The sequence below is a fragment of the Dermacentor variabilis genome, chromosome 1, assembly GCF_050947875.1.
Source record: "Dermacentor variabilis isolate Ectoservices chromosome 1, ASM5094787v1, whole genome shotgun sequence".
NCBI lineage: Eukaryota > Metazoa > Arthropoda > Arachnida > Ixodida > Ixodidae > Dermacentor > Dermacentor variabilis.
In genome coordinates this window covers 212318075-212338442 of record NC_134568.1, presented here as the reverse complement: position 1 = coordinate 212338442, position 20368 = coordinate 212318075, and the positions used below count along the sequence as shown (strand labels likewise).

The following is a 20368-nucleotide window of genomic DNA, read 5'->3' as shown; positions in this document are numbered from 1 at the left end:
GGCACCGGCTAATCATTTTCTCAGAGTTTTCATAGACAACTTGTCAGAGCTATTGGCCTATAACTACTGGGTGAGGAAGGGTCCTTGCCCTCTTTGAGAATAGGAATTATGATTGTTTCTTTCCAGGCAGATGGGATGTAGCCAGCAGAAAACATGGAGTTAAAGAGTGGCAGTAGTGGTCTGTGCGTTGCAGGCTGTAAGTGTTTGATAATTTCATACATTATTCTGTCACTTCCTGGAGTGGACTTGTTACAACAATTCAGTAAGGCCTGGGACACCACCATGCTAAATGGACGATTGTATGCTACAATGGCTGTGCCTTTCCAATCCAGAGGCAGTCTCTCTGCTTGTTGCTGGTATTCTACAAATGTATCTGTGTAATGGGATGTACTGGAGGTGTACTCGAAATGTGCTCCTAGACAGTCAGCCTGGTCCTCAAGAGTGTCTACTTGTGTATTCACTAATGGTAGAGGATGAGTTTCATGGCCTTTTATTTTGTTCACCCTGTTCCAGGCTTTTCATTTGTGCGTATGACAATTGATGCTACTTATGTATCTTTCCCAACTTTCCAGTTTAGTACAGCGGCATGTTCATCTGCCTTGTGACTTAATCACCTTGAAGTAAATTAGGTTGTCTGTGGCTGGAGAGGTAAATGAGAAAATTAGAAGAAAGGGGGCCCAATGATTCTCAGAAGTAAAAAAAAAGGATAGAAAAGCAGCTAACAAATTTTGAAAACATATCAACGCCTTGAGTAATAAGACTAGCCTATAACTAGAGCAGAGGCTTATAGATACAGCTCAAGGTGTTTGGCTAGGGATGAGGCAATGGAACATATAAGAACAATGATGACAAAAAAATTTAGATAATAAAGAAATGTTGCATGTATTTTTTTTAAGATGAAGATAGACCAATTAGTGCAGTGGCTCCACTTGAACAACGACAGTGGAAAAGGGCAGAGAAGAGGGTTCTTCGTAGCACATCAACAGGTCCTGATAGCATCTCAATTACATCAATATAGACATTGGGCCCAAAATCTAAGCAAACAAGAAGAGAGGTAGTGAAAAAAACATACGGACGGTAAAGCCCCCAAAGAGTGAAGACTAAGCAGGATGAGCATTATATATAAGGGAAAGGGGGACAAAGCCAACATAAACAACTACCATCCCATAACAGCGATTCCAGTGGTTTACAGGACGGTGATGCAAATTATAAAGGACAGACTGCAGGCATGGGTGGAGAGTGAGGAAGTGCTGGGGGAACTAGAAAATGGGTCCCGGAAACAAAAGAGGTTAGAGGCTACTCTATTCTGATTGACACAATGTATTGAAGTAGCAGCAATGGAAAACAGGCCCCTATGGCTGGCATTTCTAGTTATAAAGGGAGCTTATGACAGTATAATCCAAGAGGATTTGTGGGACATACTGGGTACATTAGATGTGGAAGATGGAGTAATTCATCTTTTAAATGATATCTAGAAAAGTAACAAGGTGCTTATAAAATGGGGACAAAAGGTATCTCAGCCTATAGCGATACAGCAGGGGCTTAGGCAAGGGTGCCCTCTGTCACCTTTGTGGTTCATGTTGTATAAGCAAGGATTAGAGACCAAGTGAGAAAGGAACGGACTTGGCTTCAACCTTTCTTTTTCAAGCAAGGAAAAGGGATTGAACAGTTATTACCAGAACTGATGTGGGCGAATGATATAGTACTTACGGCTGACAATGAGGAAGATTTACAGGGCTTGGTGGACATCTGCGGTAAAGAGCGATATAAATTAGGTTGTAAGTCTTGTAACAAAAAATCGGCAATCATGATTTATAATGATAATTGGGGTGGCGAGCATTGGATGCAGGAGGTTACGCTGGAGGTAGTGGATAAGTACAAATATCTTGGCGTGTGGATATACAATAGGGCAGAGTACCTAACGGAACATGAAAAATACGTCACAACTAAAGGTAGCAGGAATGCAGCTGTGATGCAAAATAGGGCACTGTGGAATTACAATAGGTGTGAAGTGGCAAGATGGATTTGGAAAGGAGAGTCAAGAATCATCACTTAAGGAAAAGGTTAAAGAAACAGAGAGGAGCCTGTGCAAAATAGGGATGCAAACAAAATCAGCACTTGGAACACACAGAACTTTCAAGCAGGAAATTGCCAAGGAAAATATCTACAACAATTCTAGGGGAAGCTCTTTGTTATTTGAAGCCAGAACGGGAATACTGAGGACTAAGACGTACAGTCAAGTACGAAGGGATAGACATTATGCGGTCCGTGTGGAGAGGAGGAGGAAATGGCTGAACACCTGACACTTTTCTGTAAAGGGCTTCGTCCTGCAGTTGAAAGCAACGGGGCTAATTTTTTCAAAGCATTGGGGTTTAGAGACAGTGAAGGAAATGTAGTCTTTAAACGGGTAGAAATAACCAAACAGAGTTTATTTGATTGGTGGCGAAAATCAAGGCAAGAGTGAAATTTCACCCTCCACTAAGTACAAAACACACGGCTAGTCACGGCTAGATGCCGTGTTTCGCCGCCCAATTTAAAGGGTTCAGCCTTATCCATCCATCCATCCAGCACTGTCTTGGCGGCAGCTTGCATCCTCATAAATGAAGGCAATTTCACATTTTTTTTCTTAAAAAGCAGGCCATTAACTTTGCCAAGTGTTATACTCAATGACGTAGAATCCAAAATCTGATCCTTCTGCAAAATTTTAGCAAGAGCAGTGTAGCTGTAAGCGCAAAACTTCTCAAACATTTTACTCAAGATATGCACATCTCCGTATGTGCTATGTATGCGGTTCGTTGCCACGAATTGGTGAATGCCCAACAACTTTCAGAAGTGACAATTCAATCAGCAGTAAATAAAATGTAATGACTCACTATCACTGTCATTTGCCATGTGCTACAGCGAGAAACCTGTATGGCTGGCTGCGCTGTACCGTGGTGGCTGCGACATCCAAGTATCTCGTGTTTGTGCTGTTACGAAGTGTGTACAGAAGATACAAATCATGATATATATATATATATATATATATATATATATATATATATATATATATATATATATATATATATATATGCGATATGTCACGCGTTGCTATGCATGAAAGTGCTCGATTTATGTTATGTGCATGTGCTCAGAAGTGAACCATGCATAAGCGTTGTCGTTCATGTTTTCTTATGTACACCAATAGAGAAGCCCTGTCAAACTGGCCTTCTCTTTTTCTTCGTACATGTATTGTTTGTTTCAAAAGTTGTTACTGCACTTTTAAAGATACTGCTATCGGTGAGAAGAATCTAGGGTACATCTTAAGGGTTACATGTATTAAGACATACAGTGCTCTCATGAAATGTGGAAGCACTTGAGAATACTAATGTAATTAATGCTAATATCAGGTGGCCTTCACTTTTACCATGTGGGCATTGGTGTGAAGATCAGGAACTTCCAGATTGCACGAAGTAAATACCTCCACATCTTGAGATGCAAGTGGCTTGCATATCCAAGAACCCAAACTGCTCGGTTTTTGCTGGTGCCCAAGCACAGGCTGTTTTTGCAGACACCAGTGGCATGGCAGATGAACATATTATGGATCAGAACTGGATGCTTCCTTTTGATTCTGTACAAATTTGCGTTTCCTAATGAAACCAATATACATGTAAAAATAGACAAGTGAGACTGACAAAAGATAAGGTCGATATAGGATATTCTGCTGGCAGCCAGCAGGATCACATGAAAGAAGTTTTGCCAACAGTTACAAACTGGCTAGATATAGTTATGTTACTAATGGAGGCAGAGTCAGCCAAAGAAAATTTTGCCGTTACTTTGTAGATCCACCAGAGTTCATTCTGTGGTTCCCGTCATTCCTTTCGTTCACAAGCCTTCAGTTTAATATGAACAAAATTTATTACTGGTACCAGCATAATCTGTCTGGGAAGTGCGTTAGGTTCTATCCTCTGAGTTCGCCGACAGTCAGGGCTGAATAATGTACCTTAAACTGACTTATGCCTGAAAAGTATGGCCATGAAGTATTTTGCCAGTGCTCTTTCGTGGGTGCTGGATGCTTAAAGTGGCTATCCCGTTTATCTTTACTTTTGCACCCCCCAGACCACAGTTCCACCAAAAAAAGAACATCCACTTTCAGCTGGGCTGCCAGATTATAGAAAGTGTTGGCTCACATATTCTCATTCATTGGCATGCCCACAGCCACGGTGCTTTGCACCTGAGAATTTGACTGCTATAACACTATTAAGGGTGCCTATTCGCTGTAATTACAATACTCTGAACACAAGTTCTCATAAATATGTTAGCCTTAGTAACGCGATCGAAAGCTAGCCAATGAGGACGACTTGATGACATTTTTTAGTGACTGTCGGCAGAATATCTGCTCCGTAAGTTATATTAGCCGCACTGTTTTGGTCAATGTGCTATTTCTTTTTTCACGCAAGTTTACCGCCCAGCTAGACGAGATATTGTCAAACCATCAATTTTAGAGACATAAACATGGGCACATTTTTTTTTTATTTTGTCGTATTCTAAACAGGAAATGATACATCAACCCAGCTTAGAATAACAACATTAGCTTAACTTATGCACACAGTTAACTTGCAACATGTGAGAAAAAGATATTGTTGCATAGCCAACAGGAATCACTCCTGTAAAAAATATAATACATATTTATATCTTGACTGTATAAGTTCAGCTGTTCATTTGACACACACAGGAACACATAAACACAACGTGTATGTGTATGTAAACAGAACAGTACAACTTACCCTATCAAAACATGCCATACAAACTCGCCCCCATCGAAGATGTAATACAGTATTCAGCTGGCTTCATTTAAATTTTATCCACATGGTGTAGTTAAAATATTTTATACCTGTACATAAACCAGTTTATGAACTGTATCCCATGTACGTGAAAAACATATTTTAGACCAATGATAGTGTCTGAGGGGGCAGTTATCTTTATTTAACCTTTTACATTGTTTATTAAAGTGGTCAAATGCTCTTGTTTATCATGTCACCTAAACAACTCATCTTGTGTTTAGTATACCAGCAGTGAAATACTGAACGCAGCTACACTACTTTGTGCACTAGTGAAATGAATTTCACTGCTCATCATTCTGTCACGTGTTGCTCTTCAATCATACATGGCGACTGCATTTAGTGTCATGATTTGTAGGGCTCATTTTCATTTGGACCTTTCAGTCAAGTGCGCAAGTAAAATCTCTCTGTTGGACAATCAATTTGGTGGGAAACCACCACTGAACCAATAGCTCGAAAATATTTCTTGCCCACTGTTGGTCAAGCCTAATGTATATGGAATACACCACTTCAGGTACACCAATAATTACACAGCTTAAACATACATTAGTAGCTGACAGACAGAGAAAGATGTTGCACGTATGCAACTATCACACATCCCTTGAAATGTGAATTACCCAAACCTTCAAGAGCAAATCACTCACAACCGTGCAAGCGGGAACTAAGCTTTAGAGTAGTTCCAACATCTGAGCTGGTTCATCACAGTGCTGATGTCTGCAGGCTTCCTGTCTACATATAATAGGCTTTCTATTTCATGCATTCACAGCTTCCATAACATTTACTGCATTATTGAAGGCACAGTACACATAGCTCCACTGAAGGTGTTATCTGTACATGTATAGCACGAAGAACTTCTGGGATTAGTAAAACATATGAAGGTAAAAATATACTGAAAAAAGTTTTTTTTATCATTAAAACATACACAAGTGCCAATACCTGCATGTTCACAACCATACAGTAAGTACCATGTGCGGAAAATGGAGATGTGTGAAGGAGAAAACCTTTCAAATGCCGTTTTTTTTTTTTAAATATTGACATAAATATTCCAGTCTGGATTTTGTCATCTGTGTCAGAGGGTAGAACATCAAAGGAGTGCTGCAAAATGGATGTTCTATGTAGTAGTCCATTATGAATGTGCCAAACCAGTTGCACCAAACATGGCCATCAGGGTGCAAAGCATTGGACCAGTAAACAAGTTACATATATGAATGCACCTGACACATTCAAAATCTTTTTGACTGATCATTTTGAGTTCTACTGTTTCATATTCATACTGTCTGCATACAAATAGTCCACACACACACACACACACACACACACACACACACACACACACACACACACACACACACACACACACACACTAAAATTATGGGGTTTCACATGCCAAAACCACGATCTTATTATGAGGCACGCTGCCTCCTGATTAATTTTGACCACATGGGTTTCTTTAACATGCACTTTTATGCACTTGCACTTAACATGCCCTTGTACACGGGTGTGTTTGCATTTCGCACATACCGAAATGGGACCACTATGGCCGGTATCTGATCCCGTGACCTTGTGCTTAGCAGCGCAACATCAATGCCAGTAAACAACCATTGTGTGTGTGTGTGTGACCTGCAGCAAAAAGAGCTGATGTAATAAAAAAAGTGTGTGTCTTGAGTACTGTGTTGCTTTTCATGGTATCTCAGTTTACTTAAAGTAGTTCACACTTTACGGACTTCTTCGCATGTTTATGGCTGAAAACCACCGATATGGTTGCCTATTCAAAACTAATCCAAAAAAAGTATGACATCAATATTAATACAAACCTTAAGTAGTTGATACAGGTGTATTTAAGTAACAGGAAGCAATTTGTGGAAATAGTGGCTAAGCGGTCCCCTCCCTTTCCTGTGTTGTCAAGAGTGCCGCAGCGATCAGTATTAGGACCGCTCTTCTTTCTACTGCATATAAATGATATTGTAGATGATTTACACCCCTCAGCAGTAGGGGTAGTAATATAAATAGATCATTAACAGATTAATCAATTAAACATATCCTGCAAACAATTAATGTTCATCTGTGTCCACCTATCATTTAACCGACTTAATCGTTTAGGCCTGTTCGATTAATCATTTTTGCGAGTTTGACAGGAGTGGTGCGAAAATTTTGAAATCGTGCTAGAATGGCAGCGCACGAGCAGTGACTGTGCGGCTGTGGTTGAGCAGCTGTTTTTCCGAGACCCGAGTGATGCCAAGTTGAGTGCTCTACCCGCCACCGGAAGCGGGAGGCCTGAAATGTCCTCATAATTCAAGGCATACAATAGCCACTCGGTCATTGATCCTAATGCCACTCCTAGTCCACTGAAGACACGGCACAGGATGCGCACCGGTTTGAAACATGTATTTGACATAGCGATGGAGTTCATGGCAGTTGCAGCAAATTTATAGCGTCCGAGCATCTATTCTCGCATGCTGGTTGTGCGGCCATTCAAAGAAGGTGTCGGTTTCACTCAAACATCTCGGCCAATCGACATTCTTTCACTCTGTGGAAAAGAGAATGTGATTTAAAATCATAAACAAGTAACTTGCATTTCCCCTGTGCATATTGCAATTTCTTGAATGTTTCAGTTGGACTTCATTTTCGACTATTGCTATTTTTCTTATTTCTTGTTTAACTGAACTGTACAAGAATTCGCCATAGCCATGTATCTTATTTCATTCTCACTAAGTGCTATATTATAACATATATTGTTTATCTTTTCAAAAGCCACTAACACCAACTATATTTAGTCTAACAAATTAAAGATTATCCTTTATCAAACGATCATACACTTGCGTTTCAAACTTGGTTAAAAAAATGAAATTATATTATGGGGCTCTACGTGCCAAAACCACTTTCTGATTATGAGGCACGGCGTAGTGAAGGACTCTGGAAATTTGGACCACCTGGGGTTCTTTAACGTGCACCTAAATCTAAGTACACGGGTGTTTCCGCATTTCGCCCCCATCGAAATGCAGCCGCCGTGGCAGGGATTATTAGATCTCCCGACCTCGTGCTCAGCAGCCCAACACCATAGCCACTGAGCAACCACGGCGGGTCAAACTTGGTTTCGCCTCTCGAATATTAAACTATGGTCCTACAAAAGTAGATGACCGTTTCAACCTTTTTAAAAGTGCTCGGCAAAAATTTCGATTAATCAATTAGAGGCTAAAATGATGAATTAGTAATTGTTAATCAAATAAAGAAATTAATAGACCTTCCCTACTCAGCAGATGTGCGATTGTTCGCGCAAGATTGTTTTCTGTTTTGTTATGTGAAGCGAATGACGAAATGACCATGAATGGTTCTCTGCAAGCACTTTCTTTTTGGTGCGATAAGTCAGATACTCAAATAAATTTTGATGAATCAGTTTTATGAGTGTTTCCAACAAAAAGGATTTGTTAATTTGTCCACATGCGGCAAGTAACAAAATCATAAAACGCTGTAATAAAAGCAAGTATATATATATATATATATATATATATATATATATATATATATATATATATAGAGAGAGAGAGAGAGAGAGAGAGAGAGAAAGCGGGGCAAAGAAGGAAAGGCAGGGAGGTTAACCAAACTGAGTCCAGTTGGCTACCCTAAACGTGGGGAGGGGAGTGACGATTACAGGTAACCTTAATTCAAATGACCACACTGAAAACATTTGGATCAGCACGGCAAAAACTTGGCCTTTTGAGGTGGTAATTGAAAGCTGCCCCTCATGATGTAAAACGAAACGTATATAAAACACTCATGTGACTCATGTTGGTAGATGTGACTGTAGCTGTTATATTTACTTCCAGTGTGTGTATAATGAATTCCAGTCCGTGACCATCTGGCATATCAGGGCTGGTCTTCCAACATTACCTGCTCAAAGTAAAATAGCCAGTCAAACTTTATCAACTATACCCCAATAAGCTAACTTGGGTTATGCAGTTTACTTGAGACCAGCAGGTCAGACATCACCACCACAGACTAATCATAAATATGTTGTTTTGCCTTATATACCATGAATTGATGTGTTTAAATAAGCATTTTTACCAAGAAGCATTGTTAATTGGAACAACCTTGACTCAGTCATTTTTGCTGATACCACAGCGCACTGCTATAAAGAAAAACTTGAGTTGCTGTTTTCGTGATGTACTGTGTACATGATTGCAGACTGTAGAGAGAATATTGTACAGTATGCAAATTATAATGTGTTTGTTCCCCTCCTGCAACAGCCTGTTTAGGCTTACAGTATTGAAAATTCAAACAATAACAACACAGAAAAACCACAGAAAGCTACCTGCATTGTGATTGGGAGCTCGCAATGCAAGTATTTGTACTGTGCCCTTCCTGCCCCTCTCTGTGGTCTTGCACAATAAATGTGAAGTCTCTCACATGCAAGGCTGAGCTTTTAGGCATATGCTGACAGAAATGTGCACCACTGTGTTTTCAGAGTGATAGAAAGAATGCTTGTGCATAGCCATGCTGTTCTAGCATGCACTCAGGAACACAGCAGTACCAAGGGCCCTATATAGTTCAGGTATAATAGACTGAACAAGTAGTGAAGAAAGCAGCTGAAACTAAGCTGACCCACATCTAGGAGCATATTACCTAAGCCACATGCAAAGTTGCTTTCAGTGGACTGAATTACCACAGCTTTGATTTGTCAGGTTATTTTACTCCACACACACAGTGCTGCAATAAAATCTGTAGAATGGTGAGCAATGCAGGAAGGAATTAAAGATTACTTGTGATGAGTTTACTTGAATGGCACATGTGAATGTTTTCTTGTGGCACAATTTTAGGTTTGGCACAGAGGCTGCACCACTGTAGCCTCTTGACTGCACATTTCTTTGCTCTCTTTCAGTGCTCATGGGGGTACAATTTGTTTGGTTAATCGTGTAGTCACTAGATGATAATATAACGCACAAATGTTGCAAATTTACACACAACACATTGTGCACTGGCCAAAAAGTGGCACCCAGGGCACTATCCATTGATTTGTAACGAAAATAAAAAGTGACAACAAATGTAGCCTCACTTTCTTGTGCTACCCTGCCTTGCACCATTTGGGCCTGCAACCTATCTTATTTTCATGTGCCTGTTAAAGCAGCTACTAATTAACACGGGCAATCACCAAACTACTTATTAAATCAACTTTTTCACAAACAGGGGACCCTGTACTCAAGGTGAAGCTTAATCACTTGATTTTGGTTTGCTTTTGATAAAGGTACTGGCCACCTGTTTATGTTTGCTACACACTTTTTTTTTTATGTGGCTCTGTATTCTAGGTTGTTACACTAGCCAGCCCATGCCCAACTCAAATGACTTGAGCTGAGCTTACAATAGTTCACTGATCTTTTTGCATACTGTGCAAGCTTGTTTTTCATATAGGGGATAAGAATGAAAAGAGAATGCATGTTGGATGATGCTGACTGCATTAAACGGTCTCAAGTCGATCATCCTTGATTGTCTCCATGGCTGAGAAAGGAAGCATGCCTGTCATGGTACTGCTTAATTTTTTTGGGCACTTTGGTAATGTGCTTTACATCCTTTAAGTGATGAACGAGGTGTGGCTAAGTAGTTAAGGGGCAGCAGAGTGGCCAGCCAGGCCAGCAAGAAAGAATGTAATTATGTGGTTTCACTGAAAACACGTTGTCTTGTCAGCAATACAAGCTAACATTTGCTTTCATATAAATATTCTCCTCTTGACAACATCTCCTGAGTATCTCTGCATAAGGTGGCCATAATATGTGCATATTGCTTTTGTGCCAGTCATAATGAATTGTACATTAACATTGAATAACCTTCACTTCTTTGTGACATCAAGTTAACCTCTTATGCAACACATTTTTACACATCGTAAGAACTTCATCCATGGCTGAGCGTATCTTTTATTTTTCTGCTTCAGTTAAGGCTCTATTTTGTTTGGAAAGACTACAAGAAGGCAAGCTTTAAATTCATAAAAGGACTGTTTTATGCCTCACTTCCTCTATGGCGGTTTACTATATGAAAACAAAAAAAAAAGACGTTCCATGCATCAAAGTATTTTAGCACACTCTTACAACAGAGTAAAAATAGAATAATCAAATGCAAGCAATAACTTGCTAACTTGGGCTGGTTGGTACATGTTTGAAGAAAACAAGTAACAGCGCTGAACAACGAGACGTGACAGACGAAGCGTCTGTCTCAGTCACGTCCCGTTATTCAGTGCTGTTACTTGTTTTCTTTCCACAAATGCAAGTAAATCGGCAAACTGTACGCACAGCATCACACGCGTGCTCAACGATAAAGAGGGGTGACTTGTCGACCTACGCAGCTGTCAGGCGTCCTTCCTACAACAAGCACACACGATTCTGCAGACACGGTAGCTGTTTACATAAACTCGATGTGAACCGAGATGGCCCAATCCAATCCTCTCGCTTTTGGATGTGCACATTTTGCAAAAAGGAAAAGGACCAGTAAACCATTCCCTCAAAACCGGGATGCCACGAATCCGTCCTGACGCGCCCCTTGGCCTTTTTCCATTAGCGTGCCTTCACATGAACCTGGTAACCGGATTTCGGTCAGACAAGCAGACTCCACACAATTTTGTCAGGTTCATGCAAACGCAGGCGGTGGCGCGGTTGCTCACTGTAACGGAGAGAAGTCATGAAGTCAGTGGGTACAGGTACAGAGCGAGCCTGAAATGAATACATCAAAACGAGGGACGCCATGCGGCGCAGGAAGAGGGGCCACCAGGGAGCAATGGGGCAACTCTCGGTACCGCGGGGTGCCAGCCGCAATATCAGCTCCAGCACTTCCTGATCGCCTTATTCCCCAAATGGCCGTCCGCTGCGAGAACAAAGCGCTCCGCATCAGTGCCAGGGGAACAGAAACGCGAAAAAGAGAAGCTGCAATGGAGTCATGCGCATGGCCTTTCCTTCAGTTTAAGCACCCTGGCTGCGCACCGATTTTCTTCTCTGAGCCGTCCATTTCGCCCGAGCCCGCTCCCGACGGGGGCTCGAGAACGACCACGGCGCCCACAATAAGAAAACGAAACAGAGGCCACACACTGTTCGCTCCATCTTCTCAAAATGCGACACGAGATCGTAACTGGAAAGAGAGAGGGGGTTCCCGAAGCGAAGCGGGAGGCTCGGCCGACGCGCGCAAAGCTCCTTCCAATCCCGCAGTAGAGAGTGTGGGTCAGAACAACACGCACGCACCCTCCACACACACCCACTGAATCGAACCTTTAGCCGCCAAAGCCTGCGCGCAGTTCAGCAGGGTGTAGGTAAAAACGTGATGTCCCCGAATATTTTAGGAGCGCTGCGCACCTGAAGGCGCAGCTGACGACGGTATTACTGCGTTCGCGGGAACCTTCGGCGAAGCGGCGTCCGTGAAAACAGCAGAACCCCTTCTGGTTGCTTCCCAGGAAGCGCTTCGCGAAGGCCCAGAACTACACGCTGCACAGGAAAGCCCGTAACAGTGTTTGACATGTCCAAGAACGTTTATTAAAAAAAAAATTCAGAAGAAAGAAAGAAAAAGACACATACAAGCTAAAACAGAAGCCGCAGAAGCTTGATGTGGGCGAGTTGGTTTAACATGAAGCGCCTGTCCGTCGTACATGTTCTTTTAGTCCGCGCCTTTGTAGCTGTGTATTTTCTTAAAGCGAAAAAGCACACCTCGCGCTTTCCAACAAGGCTTTCAGCACCCAACGCTATACATTCGTCGATACTATAGTATACAGAATCGAAAGAAAACTAAGAACGTTGCCTCAGAAACAAATTTCCGGTGCTCCTAAAACCAAAACTGGGAAGAAAAGAATAAATGTTTTCTCATATACACCCTAACTCAACCTTGATGTTTTGTCTTTTCCCCCGCTCTATTCCACTACGCGTTCGCGCTGCATCAAACACGAGAATGAGTACAAAACGCGTATACTCTCCTGACTATATACACAAAAGTTCGCAGAAAGCGTAAAACAGAAAACTCTAGTACGCGAAATACGACATAGAAGGCAAAGCATTTAGGTTGAGAGGATCAATAAAAGAAACAAAATTCAAGGCCATTCCATCGTGCGAAGGTGGATGACCAGCGCAGCTGCAAGTGTCGCGGTAAGAAAACTTGCTGCAGTGCATCGCTCATTGTCACAGTAACGACGGCCACAATGTCTTTGTGGTCGCTATGATACACACTGATCGGCATACTCGCAACTGCACACATTATCTGCGAACACACACAATTGGTAATTGCAGCGGTTAAGCCTGTCAAGGTGGCCAAATCGAAACGCGCCAAGTGTCTCAACGCACTGACTTGCCCGCGCGTCCGTGGCCTAACGGTTTCAATGTCGAGCTTCTCTGCTAGAGGTACTGTGTTCGAATCCTGCCGTCGGACAGATTTAATAATGTTTCATTATTTATTACAAAGTACTTTGATGAAAATGACGAGTTGCAAAATCACGAAGCCGCTTGCAGCCAGAAGGACGAAGTTTAGGCCATGTTTAGGCCATGATGGCTGAACCGCACCGAATGCAGCTGCCGTAGACACTAGCGCCAGAGTAAGTTCCCAATAGTAATTATTGTATGATATTGGGTGGTCTCTTCGCCTGCTACGCCAGGTGTCAGCCCCTAACCCTACTGGCTTAAGGTACCTCAAAACTATTGAGATACTTTATACTAGTTTTTTCGCCTCCTCCTAAAGGGCGCGGGAGCTTTGAGGCACGGATATCGCAAAATTTATGGGAGGGTAGACATATACAGCTCCACTGTTAAAAGGACACGAAAGAAACAACCTTCCAACAAGTCAAAATGCAAGTCAAGATGCTCCCTTGTACTTGTAGCAGGGCGCAGAGCACAATACGCCCGTCGTCGCTCGCGATAGATAATGAAAACTTGAAAATGAAGGTGCTCCCTTTCGCGGAGAAACCGCCTACTTCGCCAGAAACGCATTCGGGTGCCAACAGCGAACAAAGTTCGCATACGACGGCGGGCACCAAAAAACAGGGAAGCAAGCTTGAAGCGGGAAGTAATCTTGAGGCGCAGCTATACCACGCGAGCCGGACAAACATGGATGGCTCCGCCCTGGATAACGCAGAACGAGCTCAGCGACCATTCGTCCCAAACGGCCGACCATCACCCGTCGGCAGGGAGACTGTCCCGGCGCTGCAAGCCACGCAGCTCCTCGACGCCAGATACCGACACGACAGCGCCCAAGGATTGCTTCCAAAAGATGAAAGCATCGGACACGCGCTAGAGCGGCCACGGCACTTCTATTTAATCAAAAGGCCTCCGAAGGAAAACCTAGTAATATGAGGCAGTACGACACGGGTAGAAGGGGAAAAAAAGAAAAAAAAAACTAGTGCTTTATTCACTTTGGAATGGGAGCTCGCTTACAAGTGCTGCGGAAAAACTGCCACATGTGCCACACGAGCGCGTAAGGACATTCTCCTCGACGCCTCAGAAGTCGCTGTCGGTGTCCAAGTCGTAGAGGTCCGTAAACGCAGAGCTGGCTCCAGCACGTGGAGGAGGCGCCGACGTAGCCTGTACGTCATCCTCAAGGCCGGTAGCGAAACGCACCCTCTTGGGCGCCGGCGAATTCTTGCGAGCTGCTTTCTTCATGGTCCGAAGGCCCTTGGCCGCCTTCTTGGCCTTGTCCGGAGCATTGAAGCCTTTCTTGGCATCGGCTGCCCTTTCACGCTGCGGACCCGTCGATGTACTTGGAAACTGATGGTTCAGAAGAGAAGCCATTGTCGGTCTGTTACGACGCGAAGAAGCAGCAGTCGGCGTGACGTCGTCATCACCGTTCGAGCACCACGGACAGTCATTGTGCTGATGCGGGTCATGATCGAACCAGCAGTGAATCATCTTGCCAAGCCAGGACTTGCTGACGGTCGGTTTGTTTTGGGCAGCAGTGGCAGTATGCCCACTCTGAGGGGGCGTGGCCGCCACCGGTCGGCCGTTGTCGTCGGAAGCACGTTCATTAGCGATGCGAGGATGCTTGCCACCGCCTGTGGCCACCTTCCAGAATCCACGGCGCGCTCCGATGTTAGGCACCGCAGACGAGGCAGAAGTCGACGGCTTGGATTCCGTGTTCCTGGACGACGTCTCTCCGGGGTGCCCACTGGAGGCGTCATTCGGTTCGTCGGAGTCGTCGCTTTCAAGCAGGTCTGCAAAGAATGCGTCCAGGTCTACTACGCTGGTGTTTTCGAATGACGCGTGCCGCAGAGCAGCCACCTGAGCCTTCGCATCGTCCCTCTCCTTGAACAGGGCGTCCCTGCGCTCGCGAGTCAAACTCCGCAAGGGCATCTCCAGCAGGTAGTCATACAGGGTGAGACCATCCAGGTCCGCTTCCACAGCCGTTTCGCCATCTTCGTCCTGAGGCTCGGCCTGGCCCCGTCGGAGGAGGGCAATGCTCTCCTTCTCCCACACTAAAATCGGGTCGGGATCGTATCCAAGCTCCCGAAGAGTCTCCATCAACTCCATCTGTGGGCAGTTCTCGATCTGGATGTCGCCACTGATCTTTTCCGTGATGAAGCGCGCCTGATTCTCGAGCCGCTTCGCCTCGGCCGCTAGAAGCCCCGTAAGGAGGCTCTTTTTCTTGCTGCTGTCGATCGTACGCGACGCGTAATTCCTCAGCGGACTAAAAGATCGGCGACCAGCCTTGGATGAAGAGGAGCTGTGAAAGGAGGACAACTTCAACGTGGCGCGCAACTTGAATTCCTTGCGGACACCGCCTTCGACATTGAGCTCATCCTCCGCTACAGTGACCTTGAACCGAGACGCATATTCTGAGCCACGGGCGTCCGTGAAGAACGACGTTACTTCATTGGCAGTACGAAGCATGATCAGTCTCTGGCAAGAACTCAGGCCGCGTTCGCACTTGCGTTCGGCTCAACGATAGCCGAGCTCAGCTGACCCACTCACGAACTGTTGCGCCGTCCTCGTATCCGCAAGAGCTCTGGAGCTAGGCCTACCGAGGGCTCGCGGTCTGCCGCTGGTTAGAACACCGTGGCCGGCGAACGCAGTGCACGCGCGATGAGCTCGAGCGCAGGTCTTGCGCCCTGTCTGATGATGATGATCGCGACTATGGAAAATACCCAATAAGCGGGAATGGCCTAGAAGCGGGCGGTAAAGAAAGATAAATATGAATAAATAAAATGCGATAAAAGAGATAAAACAAAAAATGAATAATGTAAGATTGCTTGAAAATTAATGAAATCAAACTCGGAATTTGCAATGAGAATTTCAAAGAAAAAAATTTTCCGGTAGGGCCGTAGCCGCAGTGGGGCACGTGAAGCGTCTCGTGCGTGCTGCAAAGCATGGAGTTTCCTACAATAGCAATAGAGCCCTGGACTAGGGGCTCCACCCACCCGCTTTCTACACCTTTTTTTAATAAACGTGTTGATATATAATTACCAGAGGGAACTCTGGCGTTAGTGCCTACGGGAGCTGCAATGAGAGCGGTTGCAGCGGTATGGGAATTATGGAAAGTACATGGAGTTGCCTAAACTTCGTCCTTTTGGCTTCAAACGGCTTTGTGACTTTGTAAACTCGTCATTTGCAACAATGTACTGCGTAATAAATAAGTAAATGAATATCGTTAAAACTGTCCAGCGGCAGGATTCCAACACAGGAAATCTAGCATAGAATCCTGATATTGAAACCATTAAGTCACGGACGTATGCATCGACAAGCGAATGAAAAGAAACACACTTATGAATTTATCGCGGGCATGCCAGTGCCTTGAGAGGCTTCGCGCGTTTCGATTTGGCCACCTGGACAAGCTCAATCGTTGCAATTAATAGCAATTGTGCGTGTTCGCGGCGTCTTCTGCACTTCGAAGAGTACAGATTGCGCTGAAACTTACGCCAATAAGATTTATATCATAGAGTTTCTTACAACAGTAGTTATATTATGAAACTGTATGATTTATACTAGAAGCCAAGCCTTGTCAAAGACAGGATCTGTGTCGTTATCGACTCTCAGAGGCAGGAAGTGCGGCTGAAAGTGCCTTAGTGCGCGTTCAACGTGAGCAACGACGCAGGGCTTTCGCAGAGTACGGGGCCGTGAAGGTCACTGGAGACAAGTGGAAGACGGGCGGCTTCGACAACGCGTGTTGTGCGGCTTATTCTCTGTGATGAGGTAAAGGCTCAACCACAGGCACGCGTCTCAAGCTTCGGCAGGCGCCAATGCGTCAAAAACGTCGCTCGGGAACAGGGCGTTGCGTGACGACGCGCAGATATTTTGTCAGCTGCCGATGCTAGAAGTTCGCCGACGGGATGGCCGACGGGCTTTAGCTGACGCGTGGCGACCAATCAGAGACTGCGATGAGCCGCCGGCGTCAACCAATCGGCGGCTGCGAGGCTTCCGGCTGCTATGCCTATGATGGCCGCCAATTCGAAGAGGCCGACACCAACAATCGTTCGAGTTCTTCGAGTGTTGTGATAGTAGACCGACAACGACACGACCGCCGACCGTGGGTTATGGCAGTGCGACGTGGATCCTAACCGATATCGAACGACGCAGAGAAATCCAACCTGCCCACTGGATTCCGCCGGTCTCAGTGCGATCGTCTGCTAAAACATCCAACAAAATCCTGATCGCCGCAACGTCTGTGCTTGGTGTATTTTGTCGTGCTCGAAATGAATGGAAACACGCTTCCAAACTCCGCAGTCTGGATAACCAGCACTCGTCTACCGCCGATGTTGTTTACATTACGCGCAGGCCTAGCGCGTCCATCGAATTCGTAACCGGCGAGTGAACGAGCCCAGCTGAAGAACTCTGTCAAAGGAAATGAATTTTCAGTTCCGTCTGGCGCTGCAGCGATTTAAGATATCGCACTCCTGACTTCGTGTGGTGTGTGATGTGGTAAATGAACCGTGTGGAACTTCGGGTGGTGAACCGCAGCGTGTTTCGTGTGGTCTCAGGGGACTCAAGTTTAACGGGCGAGCTCTGTGCTGTTTCCAGAGGCAAAGATAACTTTCGAAAGCGAAAGACACTAGTAGCCGAACAATGGGAAGTACGTACGTCATCAGCCACGCCGTCCGTTTCAGCTGACGGTGCGCTATTCTATTCCGCATGTGAATCCAGTTCAGTACATGTTCACAGTACTCCTTCACTCACTTTTTTGAAGCGCATGGGCTATTTGGGGATAAATCGCTCGTGCAGCACTCAACAACGCTGACGCACTGAAGGAAACATGACACTGCGCAATCATGTTTGAGTCAGTGTGTCCTTATACTTGAGCACGGCAAAAAGAAATATGTTTGCAATACGTGCACCGTGTACAGTGCATAGGAGGACCTGCATAAATGCAAGAACTACGCATGCAGCCGCGTATACCAGGATTGCTTCGATGACTGCTTGAGAAGCAGCACATTCTGAGTCAATGGAACTGTAATTGGCTTTTGATTTCTTTTTTCTTTTTTTTGTGTAGAGAGCAGATGGTACGAGTGCATTGCGGGGAAAGTTAAAAGGTGTCATCAGTGCTTTGTGCAGTCGGTATGCTTAAACTGACCAAATCTCTGCAGCTTCCACTAAAATGTTTCTCGCTGCAATACTATAAACTGTAGTCAGGAAAAAGATCAACTCAAAACCAAGTTGCTAATGCATCTTCACAGAATGTGTTTGATTAACAAGTTAACACTTCCACTGCAACATCATGCCAGTGTACAGCATACGCGCTTGAAATAAATACATAATGTAAAGATGAATGACTGGGCCTACAATAACAAACTATGCAGTAGCACTGCAAAAAGTGCAGCCATGACTATCAGCCATTACAAAAATGATGCGTGTCCAACCTACTTCCTCGGAGGCAGCCCTCCTATAAAGATTTTTCGGGCCCTTCCCATTCTGGGTGTAACATTCAGCCCTTCTTTCAACTTTTCTGAATATGTCACCAGGCACTGTATCTAAGGGTCGTCACATTCTTGGGTTTGTGTCTCGTGTCTCCCTTCCCTGTGGACCTGAGGTTTTCCCAGCATTCTACACTTCTATCATTCTTCTACAGCTTGACTACTGCTCACCAGTATAGTCCCTGCACGAAAGTCACATCACTGACAAACTTGATTTTGTTCAGCCCTCAAGTGGCACACCCTGCAGTACCAAATTGCACGAATCTGTCTATTCTGCAGGGTGCTTGACGGCTCTCTGGACAGCACTCATCTTTCTTCTTCAGTTCGCCTGAACAAGTGGTCAGCACAGCCTGAGCCCCAACATGTCTGTACGGCCTGACACCACAATTCCATGCTTACATCTGGCATGGCACAACCATTGCACAACCTTCGTGGGATCATTCCCCACCTGCAGCAAGTTGTTTTTTCATCCACTTTCGTTTCCATTAACTTATCCTTCCTTTAATTCAGTTAGTAAGTACAAGTAATTTCCACTATGTTGTCCTTGGTGTCAGTGTTAGTTGGCTTCTTATGACACGACGAATAAAAATCAGGCACCTCGGTTAATCCCCTTTTTCTTGTTTAATGCAGCCACAGTAAGCCAAAGGAAAGTTTGCCGTTGCTTTGTAGATCCACCCTAGTTCATTATGTCACTTGTATCACCCATTTTGTCACGAGCCTTCAGTTTAATGCAAACAAAATTTATTACTAGTACCAGCATAACCTGCCTGGGAGGTTCTAGCTTTAGGTTCTATCCTCTTGTTGATTCCACCAACAGTCAGCGTCGAATAATAAGCCTTGAACTGATTGAAATATACCTGCTCTGTGTTTTTCCAGTACCCTTTCATCTAGCTGTAAACATAATACCACCAATCATTCCTGGAAGTAGGATACTGGATGCTTTAAGAGGCCATTTCATCAATCTTCATTGAACTGGCCACAGTTCCACTCATCAACTGAACCATTTTCAGCTATGCTGCCACGTTATGGAAAGAGGCATCTCATCTCTTCTCATTCTTTAACATACATGGCCACAATGCATTATGCTTGAGAATTCAGCTGCTATCACAACATAAAGGTGCCTATTGGCTGTCATGAGAATATTCTGAAAACAAATTCTCACAAATATGTCAGCATTAGTTATGTGATCAAAGCCACCCAATGAGGGCAAACTGCTGGCAAAATTTTCAGTTGACTCAGCTGGCAGAACATCTGCTCCCTCTATATTAGCCTACTGTCTTGGTCAGTGTGCTACATTTTTATTTTGGCATAAATTTACTACCCAGTCAGATAAGATATTGTCAAACTATCCTGTTTAGAAACATACACATGGACAAGTCTTTATTTTATCATATTCTGGAAATGATACCCAAGTCCAGCTTAGATTAACATGAGCTTATGTTGGGAGTTGACTTGCTGCATGTGAAAAAAATTAATTGTGTAACTAATAGGAATGAGTCCTGTACAATATATAATACATACTTATGTCTAGATTGTATAAGTTGTGCTGGTCATCTGAAGCACACAGTAACGCGTAAATGCAAAATGAATGCAAATTTTGCATTTACATGCATGTGTGTGTAATAAAACAGCACTTCTATCAAGACATGTCGCAACAACTTGACCCCATCAAAAATATTCTATAGAGTACTTAGCTGGTCTT

The 20368-nt window shown here is 44.2% G+C and overlaps 1 protein-coding gene across 3 annotated transcripts in view; it reads right to left on the bottom strand.

Moving 5' to 3' along the window:
- The window catches only part of MYPT-75D (Myosin phosphatase targeting subunit 75D), a 426156-nt gene that overhangs the window by 177577 nt on the left and 228211 nt on the right, over positions 1-20368 (bottom strand). The window contains exon 4 of one of the 3 annotated variants that reach the window (XM_075704069.1): positions 1711-1749. The exons of the other annotated variants lie outside the window; for them this stretch is intronic. The gene's annotated coding sequence lies outside the window, so the exon portion shown is untranslated. The remainder of the gene's footprint in view (positions 1-1710; positions 1750-20368) is intronic. 3 annotated transcript variants of the gene reach the window in all.